Below are 20,417 nucleotides of genomic sequence, written 5' to 3' on the forward strand. Positions count from 1 at the left end.
ACAAGATGGGCGACCTTACAGCTAGATTCACCTTCTAAAGAGAGTTGAGGGACTGCTGAGCACTCTGTTTCACAGAGGCATGGCTCACCCTATGCCTTTAACCTGAGGGCTTCTCAATTCAATGGACTGCTCGGTGTCCTCAGATGAGGCAAGCGGCAGTGGTTTCTCCTCCGAATCAACAACTCCTGGTACTTAGATGTGGTGAACCCTAGTGAGTCACTGCTCCTCACACCTAGAATATTTAACAGTGAAATGCCTTCCATACTACGTGCTGTGTGACTTCACTTCAGTTATCCTGGCAGTGGTCTACATCCCACGGCATGCAGAAATGAAGAGCACATTTGATGAAATATACAATTCTGCAAACAATCTTGAGATGGAATGCCCCAAAGTCTTGTTCATTGTAGCTCGTGACTTCAACCAAGCCAATCTCAAGAATGTGCTCCCAAAATACCACCAACACAACTCTGGTCCCACCAAACATCCTTGACCATTCTTACACAACATCAAAGATCATAGAATCACAGAATCCCTGTGGATGCTTACTGCTCCATCCCCTCTCCACATTTTGGAAAATCAGACCACAATGCTGTGATCCTCTTCCCAACTTACAAGCAGAAACTGAAGCATCGGGACCTAGTACAAAATGTAGTGCAGTGTTCATCTGAGGAAACAAACAGGCTTCCATGGGACCATTAGAATTGATGGACTGGTCCATATTCAAGAAATCAGTGGCCAACCTAAAAAGGTATATCACTACCATTACAGACTTCATTAGTAAATGTTTAGATGATTGCATGCTGAAGAAGTTAATCCGAACATTCCCCAACCGGAAACCGTGGATGAACCAGGGGATCCACTCCAAACTGAAGTACAGATCCAAGGCAATAAAATGTGAGGCTGGATGAACACAGCAGGCCAAGCAGCATCTTAGGAGCACAAAAGCTGACGTTTCGGGCCTAGACCCTTCATCAGAGAGGGGGATGGGGAGAGGGAACTGGAATAAATAGGGAGAGAGGGGGAGGCGGACCGAAGATGGAGAGTAAAGAAGATAGGTGGAGAGAGTATAGGTGGGGAGGTAGGGAGGGGATAGGTCAGTCCAGGGAAGACGGACAGGTCAAGGAGGTGGGATGAGGTTAGGGTTAACCCTAACCCTAACCTGACCTATCCCCTCCCTACCTCCCCACCTATACTCTCTCCACCTATCTTCTTTACTCTCCATCTTCGGTCCGCCTCCCCCTCTCTCCCTATTTATTCCAGTTCCCTCTCCCCATCCCCCTCTCTGATGAAGGGTCTAGGCCTGAAACGTCAGCTTTTGTGCTCCTGAGATGCTGCTTGGCCTGCTGTGTTCATCCAGCCTCACATTTTATTATCTTGGAATTCTCCAGCATCTGCAGTTCCCATTATCTCTGATACAGATCCAAGGCGTTCAAGTCAGACTGCCCTGACCTCTGGAGAAAATCCAGGTATGACCTTCATAAGGCTATCAAAAACACCAAGCGGCAATACCAAACTGAGCTTGAGACCCAGACTGACCACATGGTCACCCGTCATTTGTGGCAAGGCTTACATGAACATAATTGCAAACAAAAATGCAACCTTACCCAATGAGCTCAATGCATTCTATGCTCACAATGAACAGAAGGACAGTGAAGTGAAGTCGCCTGTCCCAACAGCCTTGGATGCATCTGTACCCTTGGTCACCAGCACAGATGTTAGATGGGCCTTTTTAAGTGGGAATGCACAAAAAATGACCAGCCTGGATTGAGTGTCCAGCCATGCATTCAGATCTTGGGTGGATCAGTTGGTGGGTATATTTGCAGACATTGTCAACCTCTCCTTACTATGCTCTGATCTCCCACCTGCTTCAAGGAATTTACCATTATTCCAGTGGCAAAGAAAAATCATGCAGTGTGCCTCAATGACTACCATTGGGTGGCTCTGACATCCATAATAATGGTGCTTTGAGAGGTTGATCATGGCTTACATCAACTCCAGCCTCCCAGATTGCCTTGATCCCTTGTAATTTGCTGCCAATATCATTGGTCAATGGCAGACATCATCTCTCATGCCCAACACTCATCCCTGGAACATCTGGACACATGGACAACAAGGATATCTATGTTAGTCTTGTACGTATTAACTGCAGCTCTACCTTCAACATCATAATTCCAAACAAACTCATCTCCAAACTCCAAGACCTAGATCACTGCTCCACCCTCTGTAACCAGATTCTCAACTTCCTGACCAACAGATCACAGTCAGTAAAGACAGGTGACAACAACTCCTCCACAATAATCCTGTGTACTCAGCCCCCTGCAATACCCCTTATCGGCACACGACTATGTGGCCACATTTCGCACCAACTCCATTTACAAGTTGGCTGATGATACCACCATTGTAGGTTGGATGTCCATCAATGACAAGATGGAATACAGTAAAGAGTGCTTAGCACATGGTGTAAAAGCAATAAACTCTCTGACAATGTCAGCAAAACAAAGGAGCTGATCATTGACTTCAGGAAGTAGAATAAAAAACACGTCCCAGCCTTCAATGGTACTGAGGTGGAGATTGATAAGAGTGTCAGGTTTCTTGGAGTGATGCTCACTACAATCTGTCCTGGCCCACCCACCTCAACACGATAGTCAAAAAAGCACAACAATGTCTCTACTTCCTCAGGAGGCTATTGAAATTTGGCATGACCATAAAGGCTCTTACAAATTTTTATAGATGCACCAGAAGAGCATCCTGTCTGGATGCATCACAGCATGGTATGGCAACTGTTGTTCCCAAGACAGCAAGAAACTGCAGAGAATTGTGAACTCAGCCAAGTTCACCATGCAAACCAGCTTCCTATCCATTGACTTTACCTATACGTCCATTATAACCATGATAATCAAAGATCTCTCCCACTCTGGTTACACTGTCTTCCACCATCTTCCGTTAGGCAGAAGGTAGAATATTGAATACATGTACAAACAGATTCAGACTTTTGTTTGGACCTCTTAAATGTTAACGTTGATCACTCCCTGCACCACCTTAACAACTGTAACACTAATCCTGTGCTCTGTCTGTTACCCTGATGCACAGCAATCCGCCTGTAAAGCACAAAAAAGCACTTTTCACTGTATCTCGGTATGCATGACAGTAATTAATCAAATCAAATCGGGAGTAGTTGAGTGAATCATTTTGATGCATCTAAGAGAAATCTATGTAAGCAACTCAGAGGATTATAAAGGGTTATGGTGATAAATTTAGATTACAACTGATGGGATGGACCAAATTGCCTTTCTCTGCGCAAAATAATCGTATGTCATTCACCTTCACTGAATGCACTGCAACATTAGCCATGACAGCAACTTACAGGCCTGTTCTTGTTCCTTATTGCAGGAGATGAAAGCTAAGGATATCAGTGAGTTGGAGAAGTGGATAAAGAGAGAATTAAGAAATATGTGAGCCAACCATTAGGGGTGAAAAGCAGATGAAATATGTTGCTGAAATCAGTATTCTTAGACAAACACAATGAATATGGAACAAATTGAATGGATTACAAGCACAAGTTCAACCATGAAGGTACAACATAGTAGCCATTATAGAGATATAGCTGAAAAACAATCAGGGCTAGGAACTAAAAATTGTAAGGTTTATGGGAAAGAAAGGGAAAAGGGCATGGGAAGGAGAAGCCTTAATGACCAAACATTAAACATTGGGATGGGAGAGGCCCACTTAGCCCCTTGAGGCTGTTCTGCTGTTCAATGTCATCATGGCTGTTTCGTGTTTTGAATTGTAATAGCTCTCTGATGAAGGGTCTAGGCCTGAAACATCAGCTTTTGTGCTCCTGAGATGCTGCTGGGCCTGCTGTGTTCATCCAGCCTCACATTTTATTATCTTGGTCAAGGGGACTTATCTATTTTCACAATCTGTAGGATTTCTAATACCCCTTCCTTGTGAACCTTAATCCCACCTAGTCTAGTAGCCTGTATCTCAGTATTCTCCTCGACAACATTGTCGTTTTCTAGAGTGAATACTGTTGAAAAATATTCATTTAGTGCTTCCCCTATCTCCTCTGACTCCACAACTTCCCACTACTATCCTTGATTGGCCCTAATCTTACTCTCGTCATTCTTTTATTCCTTATATACCTATAGATAGCCTTAGGGTTTACCCTGAGCCTATCCGCCAACAACTTCTCATGTCTCCTCCTGGCTCTTCTGAGCTCTCTCTTTAGGTCTTTCCTGGCTACCTTGTAACCCTCAAGCGCCCTAACTGAGCATTCACATCTCATCCTAACATAAGCCTTCTTCTTCCTCTTGGCCAGAGATTCCACTTCCTTCGTAAAACACGACTCCTGCACTCTACAGCTTCCTCCCTGCCTGACAGGTGCATACTTATCTAGGACACATAGGAGCTTTTCCTTGAATAAGCCCCACAATGCGAATGTGCCCATCCCCTGCAGTTTCCTTCCCCATCCTATGCTCCCCAAATCTTGTCTAATCTCATTGTAATTGCCTTTCCCCCAGCTATAACTCTTGCCCAGTGGTATACACTTATCCCTTTCCAACACTAAAGTAAACACAACAGAATTGTGATCGCTATCACCAAAGTGCTCACCTACTTCCAAATCTAACACCTAGCTGGGCTCATTACCCAGTACCAAATCTAATGTGGCTTCGCCCCTTGTGGCCTGTCTATATACTATGTCAGGAAGCCCTCCTGGAGAGTTGAAGTCCCCCATGACAACTACCCTGTCTCTCTCACTCCTATCGAGAATCATCTTTGCTATCCTTTCCTCTACATATCTGGAACTATTCGGAGGCCTATAGAAAACTCTCAACAGGGTGACCTCTCCTTTCTTGTTTCTAATCTCAGCCCATACTACCTTAGTTGACAAGTCCCCAAATATCCTTTCCGCAACTGTAATACTGTCCTTGACCAACAATGCCACACCTCCCCCTCTTTTACCATCTTCTCTGTTCTCACTGAAACATCTAAATCCCAGAACCTGCAACAACCATTCCTGTCCCTGCTCTATCCATGTCTCCGAAATGGCCACAACATCGAAGTCCCAGGTGCCGACCCATGCTGCTAGTTCACCCACCTTATTTCGGATGCTCCTGACGTTGAAGTAGACACACTTCAAACCAACTTCTTGCTTGCCGGTGCCATCTTGCATCCCTAAAACTTTATTTCAGACCTCCCTACTGTCAACCTTTTCTGTACTCGAACTACAATTTTGTTTCCCATCCCCCTGCTGACTTAGTTTAAACGCACCCGAATATACTCAACATTTTATTTTGTTCACATTTGCATGTCTGACTTATCTTCCGTAAACATAATAGATCCTGTGTGCTGCTCAGTAGCAATTTGTAGAGCATACATCTTTTGTGATAATACAGACTAACTGGGTAATAGGACCTCCAGCATTTTCATGTTATATTGTGTAATAATAGATTTGATTTTTTTCATCAGCTCACAATGATCCTCCATTTCATTTCTAAATAACTGAGTTTGAAATTATGAAGCACCTCAATCTGAAATTAAGCTTTTGACATCACCATATAAGAACCACCTTAGCTTCACTGGCCACTTCTACACATTCTTCACTTGTGATGATTGAATCAACATGTATTTCATCCTCAAATTTCTCCTACTTTCTCAGAGTGAGTCTGTCTTATTCAAGTATTGTAACTGATGCAGAGTAATTGAGCACTGTTCTGATGGAGACCTTTACCATTTTTACTGTTGATAAAATGGCAGTTCTCATGTGCTGTTTTGCAGTGGGACACAATAAACTTTGAACCTGCTAAAAGATAAAATCATTGTCACAGTTAATATAGCTAATTACTTTCACGATTATCTTCAGTACCCCTATAGCCCCCTTGTATATGTTCCCTCCATAACTGATAAGGGATTTTATAAAAGCCCTGAAATAATCAGCTACATCAAATGACACTTGTTGAAAGTTGTCTTGTTCAACTGAAAGATAGAAACTTGATACGTAATTATCACATTCTTAATAAGTATCTTCCTTCAGACCAATTACATTCACATGCACAATCTTAGCCAAAAATGAGCAAATCGGCTATTTTCAGAGGCATGTACATTGTGAGGTAGATTTATTCATCCAAGCTGTGGCAAGTACTAATTTCTTCAGTTGCTTGGTTCCTTCTTCAACCAGGACTTTTCTTATGCAAGTACCCACAATATTAAAGGTAAAACCTGACCAGGCCAACAAATTTGGCCAAGCAAGGCAGCCATGCTAGCTGACATCAGCAGAAATATCCAGGGCAGCCAAAGGAGGTTGAACTCAAGACGGGCTCAACTCAGAAGACTACTTGAAACTAGTCCAATGCAAGCCTTCGGTGAAAAGTTATCAGATATGTATTTTCTCCTCATTGTGACTAAAGGTCCCTGAGCTGATCGTGCATGAGCTGCTGAACATTGTAGTTTCTTTTTTGCTTTGTGGTTGAACCCTGGCAGATGTTTGAGAGGCAGTACCATTATGGTACCAGTAGTACTCTTTTGGTAGCTGCAAAGAAGTGACAGACTTTGATTACAGATGAAATATGTCATGGAGCTGACTGGCACCCTACATGACATTCATTTGCAGTGGCATCGTTCCAATGCCAACTTATACTCATAGGGACATGAGGCATTGAGTAGACAGTGGAAGAGCACTGCAGATTACTCAATCTGTTATGCCACTGGAGCCAGCTCTTCTGAGTCACCAACAGGTGCAGAACACTAAAACCATCCCTCGAGAAAAGTTTTCCCTTTCTCTCTTGGGGGCAACCTTCAGGAATATCTCTAAGGAGGCATCATTAACATGTGGTGACACTTTTTGCCTGACCTCTGACATCTCCAGGAGGGGATGGGGTTGATAAGCAGAGGTTGAAAGATGCTGCTGAGTTGCAGAAAGTGGAAATGTTCTACCTTTTAAGTTTGGAATCTGAACATTGGTGTTTGAAAAGGTTCTGGTGGACTACCACCCGTCCAATTTTTTTTATCCAGAGATGAATGTGTAATAAGCTGAGAGAATATAATTACATGGAGATACCCGACTCATTCCCTAATGGAAATCCATACACTATATCTGTCTCGGTTAAAAGCACAGTTGCTCAGTGACTAGCACTGCTGCCTTGCAATGCCAGGGACCTGGGTTCGGTTCCAGCCATGAGTGACTGTCTATGTAGAGTTTGCATGTTCTCTCTGTGTCTGTATGTGTTTCTACTGGATGCTTTGGTTCCTCCTACAATCTAAAGATGTGCATTGAGGTGGATTGGCTGTGGTAAATTGCCCATGGTATTCAGGGGTTTGTAGGCTAGGTGGATTAGCCATGGAAAATGCAAGGTTATAGGGATAAGGTGTTTAGGAGGAATGCTCTTTGAAAGGTTGATGCAGATTCAATGAACCAAATAGCCTCTTTCCACACTGTAGGGATTCTATGATTCTAAGAAATTTCCTTTTAAAGTGAAGGATGCTGTTTCACATAATGCAGTAAACTGTCAGCATTAATTTTGAATGTCAGCCTAGGTAATGTTCTTAATTTCTGGAAAATGGCTTGTTTCCACAATTTTTTGCTTTCAAATCAACTAAGTTGATAGAAATGTCACATATAGATTCATTGATACTCAGGCAAATAACCATGTAATGGTTGGTAACTATTTACATTGCTCACCTCACATCTTCTCCTGCATTTTGTTCCAAACAAAGCAACCTGTGGAAAGTTAAGTATAGAGGAAAAACATTCATTATTAGAAATCTACAATAGAAACAATGGATGCAATTTTCCTCTCTCTGGAGCTAGCGAAAAAGTGGGCAAAAACAAGAAAATTTAGAATAAGCTGGCTCTGAAGAAAAGTGCGCTGCTTCTCACCATCACAGAGACTGTTGCCTTCAGGTCTGAGGGCTTTTGGATCCTGATGGACTCTCTGTTGAGCAGCGATTGCCTTTCTAAATTGTAAATGACTTCCTTTTCCATTCCATCATACCATTGATGACAATGTCAGTTTTCATCCCAGTATAACCACCATTTTATACATTACTCCCTCAATCAATATTCCAATAAGTGCACTCTACAAATTTCATTTTATACTATTTATATACTTTCGAAGATGGCCAGCAGCACTATTACTACAGATTTCATTCTCTGATTATCCATCTGTTTGTACATTTGTTAGACCGCAGTGTATGGTAATTCCAAAAACATGCATATAAAATGTGCCATGCATAAATTTTCCAATCTTGGGAATGTGGTACAAATATAGGTCTGCAAATGAAATCCTCAGTATTACCAAGATAATTCATAAGATTATTTGGCTTTTTAACTTAAGGGCTTTAGTTTTGTGTTATTGAGGTGAAAGAAGTCAGTGTAATGAAATACGAAAAGCAATCCAAACTAATTCAATGTGACTTCCCTTCATTTTTGGAAATTAACTATCCTTTTGGATTCTGAGTATGATTGCTAATTTATTGTCAATTTAGAGCAAGAATGTACTGACTGTTTTGATTTGGATTGCAATTAATATGTGCTTTGGATGGTCAGTCATTTTTCTGCATAGGATATTTACATTCAACACAGACAGACCATCTAAAATTATTTGCCCACTATACTCACAGAAGAAGACAATTGATTTTTAAGTAGATTCTATTTGTCACCATGTGGAGGAATATCACAAAACAGTTTTCAAAATGTCCATTGTTTTTGGAATTTCCAACAGAGTTTCTAAAACAAATTTTCATATTTTGATAAACATTATTTTCTAAAACAAAATGCATTTAGAATATTACTGCAAAAGCAAACAGAGAATATCTTACCACCATTCTATATTTTTTGGATACTAATCATGTGGATATCAAACTTCTGATTCGTATGATCTATTAGTAATCATGATTACTCTTACTCTGCTGTCTCCCTTATATTAGTGAAAAAAATCCGTTTGAAACTACTGATGAAGTTCCTTTCCAAATAAATTGACAGAAAAGATTAATACTTTCTTTCATTTTACACTGGTTATTTACTTACACGTCACATTCAGAAAACTTATTGCAGTACAATGCTTTGAAGTTATTGATAGGTTTGGTGATAAGTAACATTGTAACATTTTTGTGTAACATTAGTTTACAATGTTGAGAATGATATATGATTGAAATAAATATGTTAAGTTTAGCAATTGATGTAAAGTGGACCTGCTTCTCATCAATCACTGGTCCCTGTAGAATGTGAAACAAAACCAGAAATTTAGGAAGGCAACAAAAGATTTCCAGATTTATTCAGCTTTAATGTCACTGGTAGTTTCTTTTGGCTGGTTCCAAAAGAGCAGGCAGATCAAAACGGTGTTGTATAGCACTAAACATAGATTTCTGTCAGAGCATCATTAATGCAAAGAGGCTGATAACAAGGTATCTTACTCATATATATTGTGTTTGTCCACCTATTGATTACAAATCTAACTTTCCTACTATCACTTACAAGTGGTAGCTATCCTGAATTCACAGAACTGGAGATGTGGATGTGGAGATAGCAGGGTCTGGAAGGATGGTGTGGAGCTGATGGAAGAGGAGTGTGAAGCTAATGCTACCACCACCCTTATTAGAAAAGTTGCTTGTGAACTGACTGACTTTGCAAAAGGTCACTCTGCAGTGTTCAAATGCTGCAGGTAGCTGTCCCTCAGTAGGAGGAATCCCTGCCCTAGATATTTTCTCATCAGTTGTTTAGTTATGTTATTACATATGCAGTTAGAACTTGAACTCAGGCTTCATTGATCTAGAGGGGGGGGGGACACTACCACTGCACCACAGGAGCTATCAAACACTGTCTGTCAATCTGATTGACCGACATCTGAACTGTACTAGTAGCACCTGAACTGAAGAAGCTGAACTGAATAATGGATCCCAGACTCAGTTATGTCCAGGATATTTTTTGGGCATGTACTGGGCACCTTTGTGGGGCGGGTGGCGTGGAGTTTGGGCAGGAAGGTGTGGTATCATGTTGCACAGGTGTGAAGTATGGCCATCATTTCAGGGCATGGATCAAAGGATGTATTCCCTCTTTCTCCATTTTGGTCCCCTATTGAAAGGTATCATTTCATTTGAAGGCAGCTCAGAGAAGGTTCAGATGATCCGTGGTATGAAGGAATTGTTTTATGAGCAAAGGCCTAGCAGGTTGAGACTCTACTCACTGGAGTTTAGAAGAATGAGAGGTGATCTTATTGAAACATTTACGATTCTTAAGGGGCTTGACAGGGTAAATGCTGAGAGGTTGTTTCCCCTCATGACAGATTCTAGGACCAGAGGGCATAGCCTCAGAGTGAAGATGAAAAGGAATTTCTCTCAGAAGATTGAGAATCTTTGGAACTCGTTGTCACAGAGAACCATTGGAAGAGAGTTCTTGAGTATACTTAAGGCTGAGATAGATAAATTCTTGATCAGTTGGGGAATCAAGTTAAAGTGAAAGGGCAAGAAAATGGACATGAGGGGCGACAGATCAGCTGTGATCCTATGATTGTCAGAGCATACTCAAGGGGTTGTACAGTCTATTCCTGTTCCTATTTGTTATGGGCCTATAGACTTAACATTGCACATTAATTGACTTTTCTGGGTGGTGGTTTCTATGGAGTTGTAAATGCCGCAAATTCAGTTTGTGTCAGCAAATGTTTGCGTGCAATCTATCTGTAGATTTGCACTTAAGACTGTAACATTGCTGTTTCAACATGTTGATTAGCTTGGATTCTCACCCAAATTTCCCTCTTCTAAACTCTCACTCCATCTTTGAACTGGGTCGTGCAAGGCACAACAAGCAATGACCATTCTGGAGACTCCGTCTGGTGAATATTTCTCCTTCTGAGTGGTCCTGGCAATGCAAGCATCTCTTCAGAAGACCAATTGCTTTTCAATGATAGCCTCAGAGGATGCCTGGGTAGCATCATAATGCCATTCAGCATCAGTGTGAGGGTTTTGCATTGGAGTCTTAGCTATGCATTTTAGGAGTACCCCTGTCACCAACAAGCCAGTCCTGGAGATGGTGCAAGGGACGAACATGGGGTTGTGCAGAATGTAAGCATTATGACGTGGGGACGCAGCTGGGGGAATTTGTTCCTTGTGGTTACTCGTGAGCTGGACGTTGAGAGAACAAGATTCTTTCCTGTTGAGTAATATAGCTAAATAATGCCAAGAATCTCTGAGTGAGATATTTGTGCAGTCAATGATCCCTTGTTCCTGAGGGAATCCAGCGCTGGCTGCAATGTTGCCCTGTGAAGGACATCCATGATCCAGAAATGCATTTGTAGTGTGCTGATTGAGCGATGCTACACATAACCCCAGCTGAGATTAATGGAGCCAATGGTGAGGAAGTTACATGCTGCTGTGCTCTGCAGCACCACCCACCCCTCCCAAACACACACACACACACACACACACACACACACACACTCTCTCTCTCTCTGCAGGAGACTGCAGGTGTAAGTGTTGGATTTTCTAGTCAAGTGAAGAAGGCTTTTGGCATTACATTTCACTCATTCATAGTTAGCTGCAAAGCTATGGTTACATCCTGCTGTTGTACACTGCTCAACAGTGTTGAAGATTCTGGTTGCCCTCTTCAAATGCTGTCTGTTCATCTACAGCTGTGGCTCCTGAGCCTCTTTAAATCTTTTGATGGAAAGCATTCCTGCTTCTTCTCCTTGTCTATCTTCTTAATCTCAGCATTGTTAATATGTTAATACAGTTGCTGGGTTAAATTGTTCAAATATCTGACAGGGAAGTATTGAACTGTGAGGAATTATCAGGAATGTAATGTTTGTTTCCATTTGAGATCCTGACCTAGTCAAATTATCCTTGGTGCCCTTGTCAGGCTTCTTATATTGCATGAAAGTCTGTCCCACAGGCATCTCTACATGACACAATGATTGGTTCTCCTCTTTCTCACGCTACCATTTGCAAGATCCTTGTCACCTTGATCTTTACATTGCCCTCAATATTTGTAATAATTAGCCCCAGCTGATTCATTATCCCATGATACAGCCCTAGAACCTTTGGGAATCTACAGCCTGCAAAATGCTTTCAATCCCTTATTCTTAATTTGCAGATACAGGGGCTCCTTAAACACTCCCACGTAACTACACATAGTCTCAGTGGTTAGCACCTCAACCTCACAGCACCAGGGACCCGGGTTCGATTCCAGCCTCGGGCATCTGTCTGTGCAGAGTTTGCACATTCTCCCTGTGCCTGCATGGGTTTTCACCAGATGCTCCGGTTTCCTTCCACGGTCCAAAGATGTGCAGACTAGGTGGACTGGCCATGCTAAATTGCCTGTAGTGTTCAGGGGTGTGTGGGTTATAGGGGGCTGGGTCTGGGTTGGATGCTGCAAGGGGCAGTGTGGACTTGTTGGGCCTATAGGCCTGTTTCCACATGGTAGGGAATCTTTATTAAAAAAAAAACAGCCTGGCCCCTAAAATCATTACTGTTAATGAGCCTTAGGTGTCTTCCTTTTTAGCAGCAAATTAATCATGGAACATGGTTGGGATGTTGGTGTTTGGAGTTTCTCAAGCTGTTGCATTTTTACTCTGTGGTAAATCCTTCCCTTCAATACTAAGGCCTTAAAGTTATGGTTACACAATAGCATTTTTCAGTTTCTTATTTGATTCCTTCAATTGGGTGTATTTATGCTGTGCAGGATCAAATGGAAACAGATCTTAGGTGACTTCCATATATACTGTACCATTCTCTGCAAGGTTGCTGTTGCACCATGAGTTAGGAAAGAGATTAGATTCCCTACAGATTAGATTTCCTACAGTGTGGAACAGGCCCTTCGGCCCAACAAGTCCACACCGCCCCTTGAAGCATCCCACCCAGACCCATCTCCTAAACACTATGGGCAATTTTAGCATGGCCAATCCACCTAACCTGCACATCTTTGGACTGTGGGAGGAAACCGGAGCACCTGGAGGAAACCCACGCAGACATGGGGAGAATGTGCAAACTCCACACAGACAGTTGCCCGAGGTGGGAATCGAACCTGGGTCTCTGGCGCTATGAGTCTGTAGTGCTACCCACTGAGCCACTGTGCCGTCCCGTGATGATGGGTGTTAATTTTTATTTGATTTTTCCCTCTTCCCTCCTGCTCTAGATTATATTTTTTGTCCCATCACTTTAGATGGCCTTCTCCTTTCCTTTGTGAAACATTTGGTCCTCCTTCAATCTTTCTCCATGACTCTCACCTTTTAACTATTTTCCTTGATATTCCTGCTGAACTCACAATCTCATTCCAATTCAGACTCCTATGCCTAACCTTAGCTTGACACTGCCATTATTCAATTTACAGGGTATTTCTCCCTCCCCAATGCACATAATTATCTTTTTGTACTCCCCACTTAAAAAATGCAGCTGCCATCCTTCTTTGTTCCCCTTGCCTATATTGCTGTCATTCTCCCCTTTGCATCCCAGTTCCTCCCTCCATTCTCCATGATTCTCACAGTGCCCTCACCAACCATGACCTTTAAGTTCCATTTGCTACCGTTCCTTTTAATCTAAACCACCTTTATCTGAATCATTTGAAATACATCCCTCTGAATTAATCACCTTTTGTGTTAAGCCTCGTTTGCCTGCCCTGGTCAACATCAGCCAGTGTGATTGTCTTCTTTGGACAGTCTGCTGACCTAGTCAGGCTTCACCGATAATACTGTAAGAATTGTCAAGACTTACTTGGTAGTATACTGAAAATCTAGCCCCACTATTCCCAGAATCATCACAAATATAAAAAGATTTAGTCAATTTACCCAAAGTCCCTAATTCACCTGACTGACAAATCAGGTTAAAAGAAAATATCGCCTAGTTTCTGTACTTCACAAGAAAATAACAATTTATCATGAACAAATTATGTTTAGTCAATAGCAATTAGGCAATATGAATTGTTAACTTATAACGCTGTCATTTAAACTACATCTCTGCCTAAATCCATCCCACCTCCTTAACAAAGAGATAGAAACCCAAGACATGGATGTTAAGGGTATATATTAAAGATATTAGAAAAAGTTTAAAAATAATGATCAGGGAAACAGTTTAATAGCACCTGCTTGCATCATATGGTATGTTGATTTATTTTCTTTTACCTTCTTTCAAATTCCTTTCTAGTTCTTTGCAGTTGTTACATAGTTATTTGCATTTTGATGCTCCCTTTCTTTCACTTGTTGAGAATTCATTCTTGCACTATCTTTAAAGGCATTTTATTCCATCTTCAATGGGGAATTCATAGAGAATGAAAAGTGGAGGACAGCTAGACATTACTGGAAACTTCCTACTATCTCCACAAAGGAAAGAGAGAGACATTTTTTCATGCCAAATCTTTGCAGGCTTGGTGGTTCACTGCTGGACTGTCACCTACACAAACTATGGTCATCCTGGTCAGGAACGAGTCAGAATGTTGTTGTCAAGCAGTTTTCCTTTTGCTCAGAGTCTTTTGGGCCAATAGTATTTGCTTTAGCTGTCACTATTCCAGGGGAGAAGAACATTACGTCGAACTTACAGTGTGTGCCAGTAAATCTAACTTCTAAGAAAAAGTAATGTGGGAGCTGAAAATCTGAAAGAAACACAAAATGCTGGAGAAACATAGCAAGTCTAATAGCATTGTAGAGAGAGAGCCATGTCAGACTCAGAATATTAACTTTGTACTGCCAGACCGACTGAGTTTCGCCACCATACTTTGTATTTGTTTAAAACCATTGCCTGTACATAGTCTCATTGGTTTAAAACAGTAACTTTGTTTTTTTTTGTCCACAGTCCAAAATTCAAGGAAATAAAAAGGTAATGAGGTGTACAGCTGGATGAACACAGCAGGCCAAGCAGCATCAGAGGAGCAGGAAGGCTGATCTTTCGGGTCAGCTAAACGTCAGCTTTCCTGCTCCTCTGATGCTGCTTGGCCTGCTGTGTTCATCTAGCTCTATACCTTGTTATCTCAGATTCTCCAGCATCAGCAGTTCCTACCATCTCTGAAATAAAAAGATATGTTCTTTACAACATTTAGGGATTACAAATGAATTCACATGTGAATAAGACTTTTACTGAACTGGTTGACATCATCGTGCTTCACCCTTTAAACTATGAAATGCCTGCGTTAATAAGAGACTTGATTATGAAGGTATCACATGAGTGTCGTAGTTTTGACTCTCTGGAGCTGGGCAGTATACCGTGCCAGGGACACACCTCAGGGATTAGTTAGTTCAGTTGGATGGACAGCTGGCTTCTAATAAATAATGATTACAACAGCATGGGTGCAATTCCAGCACTGGCTGATGGATCTCCTTCTCAATCTCTCCCCTCGCCTGATGGCAACCCTCAGGTTAATATAATGAGAGTAGTCCTATGGACTGGGAAGATAATGGTGACTTTATCTTCACACATCTCAGATAAATAGTTGAGTATTCATTGAACTCACATATTTCTCATTTTTATTGAACAAGGTTGCTCCTGTGAATGCAATTCCAGCAAGACAGATGTTAATGCAAATTCATGGAATGCTGATAAATGCAAAGGATATTTCCAATCAACAAGGTTTGGAAAGTCTGAAGGATTCTGAGAAACTCCTGCCCCTTGTAAAAGTTCTTGACAGGCCTGAAATATTCAATCATGTGTATTTCCTTGACTGATAAATTTAATTGCTTTAATGTATCTCTCACAAAAACCATTGTGACTTCCTTACTATTTCATGTGAAGCTCCCTACTTGGAGAATATTACTGAGGACAGCCTTATATTATCTTGGAACGTCAGAAAATTGAGAAGCCGTTTCCAACGGGATTTCAGAGGGTTTCTGTAGTGGACCGCCTGCTGTTAAATAATTTGAATTTAAATGTAGAGGCTCAGTCAAGAAGATTGCAAATGACACAAAAATTAACTGCATGTTTGATAGTCAGCAGGGAAACTGTAGACATAGAACATAGAACAGTACAGCACAGTACAGGCCTTCAGGCCCATGATGTTGTGTCAATCTTATACCGGAAAGCAAAGGTCTATCTAATCTCTACCACAACCTTATACTGTCATCCATATGCCTATCTAATAGCTGCTTAAGTGCCCCTAATGAGGCCGACTCCACTACCCTCCCCAGCAATGCATTCCATGCCCTTTCTGCTCTCTGAGTAAAGAACCTACCTCTGATGTCTCCGCAATATCTATCTCCTTTCACTTTTAAACTATGTCTCCTTGTAAAAGCTATCTCAACCTGAGGAAAATATCTCTGTCTACTCTATCTACATCTCTGGTCATTTTGAACAGCTCTGTCAAGTCACCTCTCATCCTTCATTGTTCTAGGCAACATCCTGGTAAATCTCCTCTGCACCTTTTCCAACACTTCACATCTTTCCTGCAATGAGGTGACCAAAACAATATTCCAAATGTGGCCGAACCAGGCTTTTGTATAGCTGGAGCATAACTTCATGGCTCTTGAACTCAATCCCTCTATTAATGAAAGCTAACGCACCAAATGCCTCCTTAACAACTCTATCCACCTGGGTTGCAGCATTCAGGGAATGGTGGACATGAACCCCAAGATCCCTCTGCTCCTCCACACTGCCAAGAATCTTTCCATTAACACTGTATTCTGCTTTCAAGTTTGACCTTCCAAAATGAATCGCCTCACACTTTTCAGCGTTAAACTCTATCTACCACTTCTCAGCCAGGCTCTGCGTACCATCAATGTCCCTTTGTAACCTAGAACAAATCTCCGCACTGTCCACAACATGACCCACCTTCGTATTTTCCATGAACTTGCTAATCCACCCTTCCACTCCTTCATCCAAATAACTTACAAAAATCACAAATAGAAGAGGATCCAGAACTAGTTGTGTGCCTCAAGGATCTGTTTTGGGACCACAGCTGTTTGTCATTTTTATAAATGACTTGGACACAGGCATTGGTGGATGGGTTAGTAAGTTTGCAGATGACACTAAAGTTGGTAGAGTGGTGGACAGTGTGGAAGAATGTTGCAGGTTGCAGGGACACTTGGATAAACTGCAGAATTGGGCTGAAAGGTGGCAAATGGAGTTTAGGCCAAACAGAGACACGCTTGAGAATTTCTAGAAGCATGACATTCCAACCAGAACTCCATCAACAAATACATTGATTTGGAGCCTATCTACCATCCTCTGAGAAAAAGAACAGGAAATGAAATCACCAACACAGGAATTGACATCACCAACCAAAGGAAACCTAAACAGATAAATAGAAAGCAGGACATAACACCAGGGCTTCACCGGAGGCTCACTGTTGACGTTACCTAGAATGGTGACAAAACATCTGGGAACAAACCTTCAAGCTCAGTGAATCAGCTTACATCTGGAACGAAATAAAGACCCACTCTCTTGTGGACCGAAAGGAGGAGAGCGCTGTGTTGGAGGTGAAAGGAATACGTCGGGTTGGCTGTGCACCCTTGCAACCAGTGGATGTTAATGCTGGCTTCGGCCTAACACTGGTTCAGGGGAGCAGTCAACATGCAACGATGGCTGCGGCAAGTGCTCGTGCCCCAGGTCAGGGGGTCCGGAACACCATCCGTGTTTCCGTAAAAAAGGTGGATGAAGGTGCACCTGTGGACTGCACCTTCTTCGTGAAGAGGGTCGTGTTGGACTGTTGCGGGTTCGCTGCTGCGGACATTTACTGCCTACACGATTTCCCCGGAGGAGGTTTTTATGATGTGACCTTCAGGAGTGCCAAGCTTTGCGAGCACTTCCTGGAGGTTTTCAAGGAGAAAGGAGGTGAGGGCCCCCCCTCTGTATTGACTGCTGTCCCACTGTTTGTGATGCCAGCGCAGAGGAGCCGTATGGTGACTGTACATATGTACAAACCGCATGTGCCAGCAGTTGATGTCCTGACCTTCCTTGGAAGGTACGTGAAGGTGGAAGGGGACCTAACTGACATCATGGACCCCTTTGGCATCTGGACCAGTAAGAGGCAGGTCAAGGTGACGCTGAGGATGGGCGCGGACGGGAACGTCGTACACCCACCGTCCAGCTTCGCGATCGGCGGGAGCAAGGGCTACCTGACCTATGTAAGGCAACCTAAAGTCTGCCATGCCTGTGGTAGGTCAGGTCACGTGGCAGCCGACTGCAAAGCCACCATCTGCAGGAACTGCAGGGAGGAGGGACACCTTGCAAAGGATTGCCCACAAGAGAAAAGCTGCAACCTTTGCATGGAAGCGGGCCACCTCTATAGGGCATGCCCGCAGCGGGGGACCACCTACGCCCAGGTCGCTGGCGGGGGCAATGCGGGACCAGCCCCCCCCGGAGGAGAGGAAGGCACCAGAGCCCAGCAAGGACCCCACTAATGTGCAGGAGGGCCAGGTCGTGCAGGAGGACCCAGCCCCGCAGGATGGGCCCGAGGCCAGCAAAGCGCCCCTGCAGGCTCCGCTCCCCGCCGACAACCCGGAGTCGATGGAGGCGGCAACAGGCGACCCAGGGGAGTGGACGACGGTCCAGAAAGCGAGGAGGAAGGTGCATCGGTGGGCCCAGGAACCGCAACCATCAGGCGGGAAGAGGCAGCTACAGGGGGACTATAAGAGCTCCTCTGACGAGGGGAATTCGGAGAGGGCCCGCCTGAAGCAGAAGTTAAAGATCTCAAGGGAGATCAAAAGCAGCACCACCCTTCCAGGTGACGGGAGGCGTCCTGAGTCTCCCTCCGACACCCAGTCATGTGCCGCTGTGGCACTGGAGGGCCCCCCGGAACTTCCAGGCGGGAAGGAGGAAACAGCATGTCCCCAGCCTGACCCAGAGCCGGACTCTCCTGCCTCCATACCCCCGACGGGGGGATGCCACCCAGAAGGCAGCACGGACGGTTTCCATATGGTCCGGCACCTGGACCTGTGGGCCCTCGATCTGGTTGGGGGGTAACGACTGTCGCTCCTCGGGACTGGCTATTCTGCTGCGGGGGTGCAACTTCACCATCTCTCAAGTTCAGGAGGTGGTCGGGGGGGGGCGCCTACAGGAACGCTTCCCTGAGGCTGATCAACGTGTACGCCCCAGCGGTACAGAGTGAGCGGTTGGCCGTCCTGCAGCGGCTTCCACCCCTGCTGGCTATGTCCACGCCGGTCATCCTGGGCGGAGACTTCAACTGCATCATCGATGCAGATGGAAGAGCCGGCGTGGGGACAGCAGGTGGGGGGAGTTAACTGGACGTCACGTCCAGATTCCTGATGGGCACAGTGAAGGACGCCAAGCTGCTCGACGTCTTCAGCACCCCTGCAGACGGACCGCAGCGGAGGTACACCTGGTTGCGGCCAGACGGGTCTATTCGCTCAAGGATAGACTTCCTGTTTGTGTCACGGGCGTTCTCGGTCAGGTCCACCGGCGTCGAGCCAGTGTTCTTCTCTGACCACTGCCTCCTGTTGGCCGACTGTCACTTACAGGATGACCAGCCGGTCGGCTAGGGGACGTGGAAGCTCAACACGACTCTGTTGACCCCAGAGAACGTCGAGGAGCTTAAGAGGGAGTACGCCGGTTGGAGAACTGTGAAACCCCTCTTTGAGTCTCCGGGCGACTGGTGGGAGACGGTGAAGGAGAACATCAAGAGGTTCTTTGTCCTCAAGAGTGTTCGGTGTTCTGCAAATCGGCCTCCAAGCCTCCGCTTGGTTTCCCCAATGTAGAGGAAGCCACACCGGGTACAGTGGATGCAGTATACCACATTGGCAGATGTGCGGGTCAACCTCTGCTTAATGTGGAATGTCATCTTGGGGCCTGGGATAGGGGTGAGGGAGGAGGTGTGGGGGCAAGTGTAGCATTTCCTGCGGTTGCAGGGGAAGGTGCCGGGTGTGGTGGGGTTGGAGGGCAGTGTGGAGCGAACAAGGGAGTCACGGAGAGAGTGGTCTCTCCGGAAAGCAGACAGGGGTGGGGATGGAAAAATGTCTTGGGTGGTGGGGTCGGATTGTAAATGGCAAAAGTGTCGGAGGATGATGCGTTGTATCCGGAGGTTGGTAGGGTGGTGTGTGAGAACGAAGGGGATCCTCTTTGGGCGGTTGTGGCGGGGGCGGGGTGTGAGGGATGTGTTGCGAGAAATACGGGAGACGCGGTCAAGGGCGTTCTCGATCACTGTGGGGGGAAAGTTGCGGTCCTTGAAGAACTTGGACATCTGGGATGTGCGGGAGTGGAATGTCTTATCGTGGGAGCAGATGCGGCGGAGGCGGAGGAATTGGGAATAGGGAATGGAATTTTTGCAGGAGGGTGGGTGGGAGGAGGTGTATTCTAGGTAGCTGTGGGAGTCAGTGGGCTTGAAATGGACATCAGTTACAAGATGGTTGCCTGAGATGGAGACTGAGAGGTCCAGGAAGGTGAGGGATGTGCTGGAGACGGCCCAGGTGAACTGAAGGTTGGGGTGGAAGGTGTTGGTGAAGTGGATGAACTGTTCGAGCTCCTCTGGGGAGCAAGAGGCGGCGCTGATACAG

Source organism: Stegostoma tigrinum, chromosome 2 (assembly GCF_030684315.1).
Source record: "Stegostoma tigrinum isolate sSteTig4 chromosome 2, sSteTig4.hap1, whole genome shotgun sequence".
NCBI classification, from domain to species: Eukaryota; Metazoa; Chordata; class Chondrichthyes; order Orectolobiformes; family Stegostomatidae; genus Stegostoma; species Stegostoma tigrinum.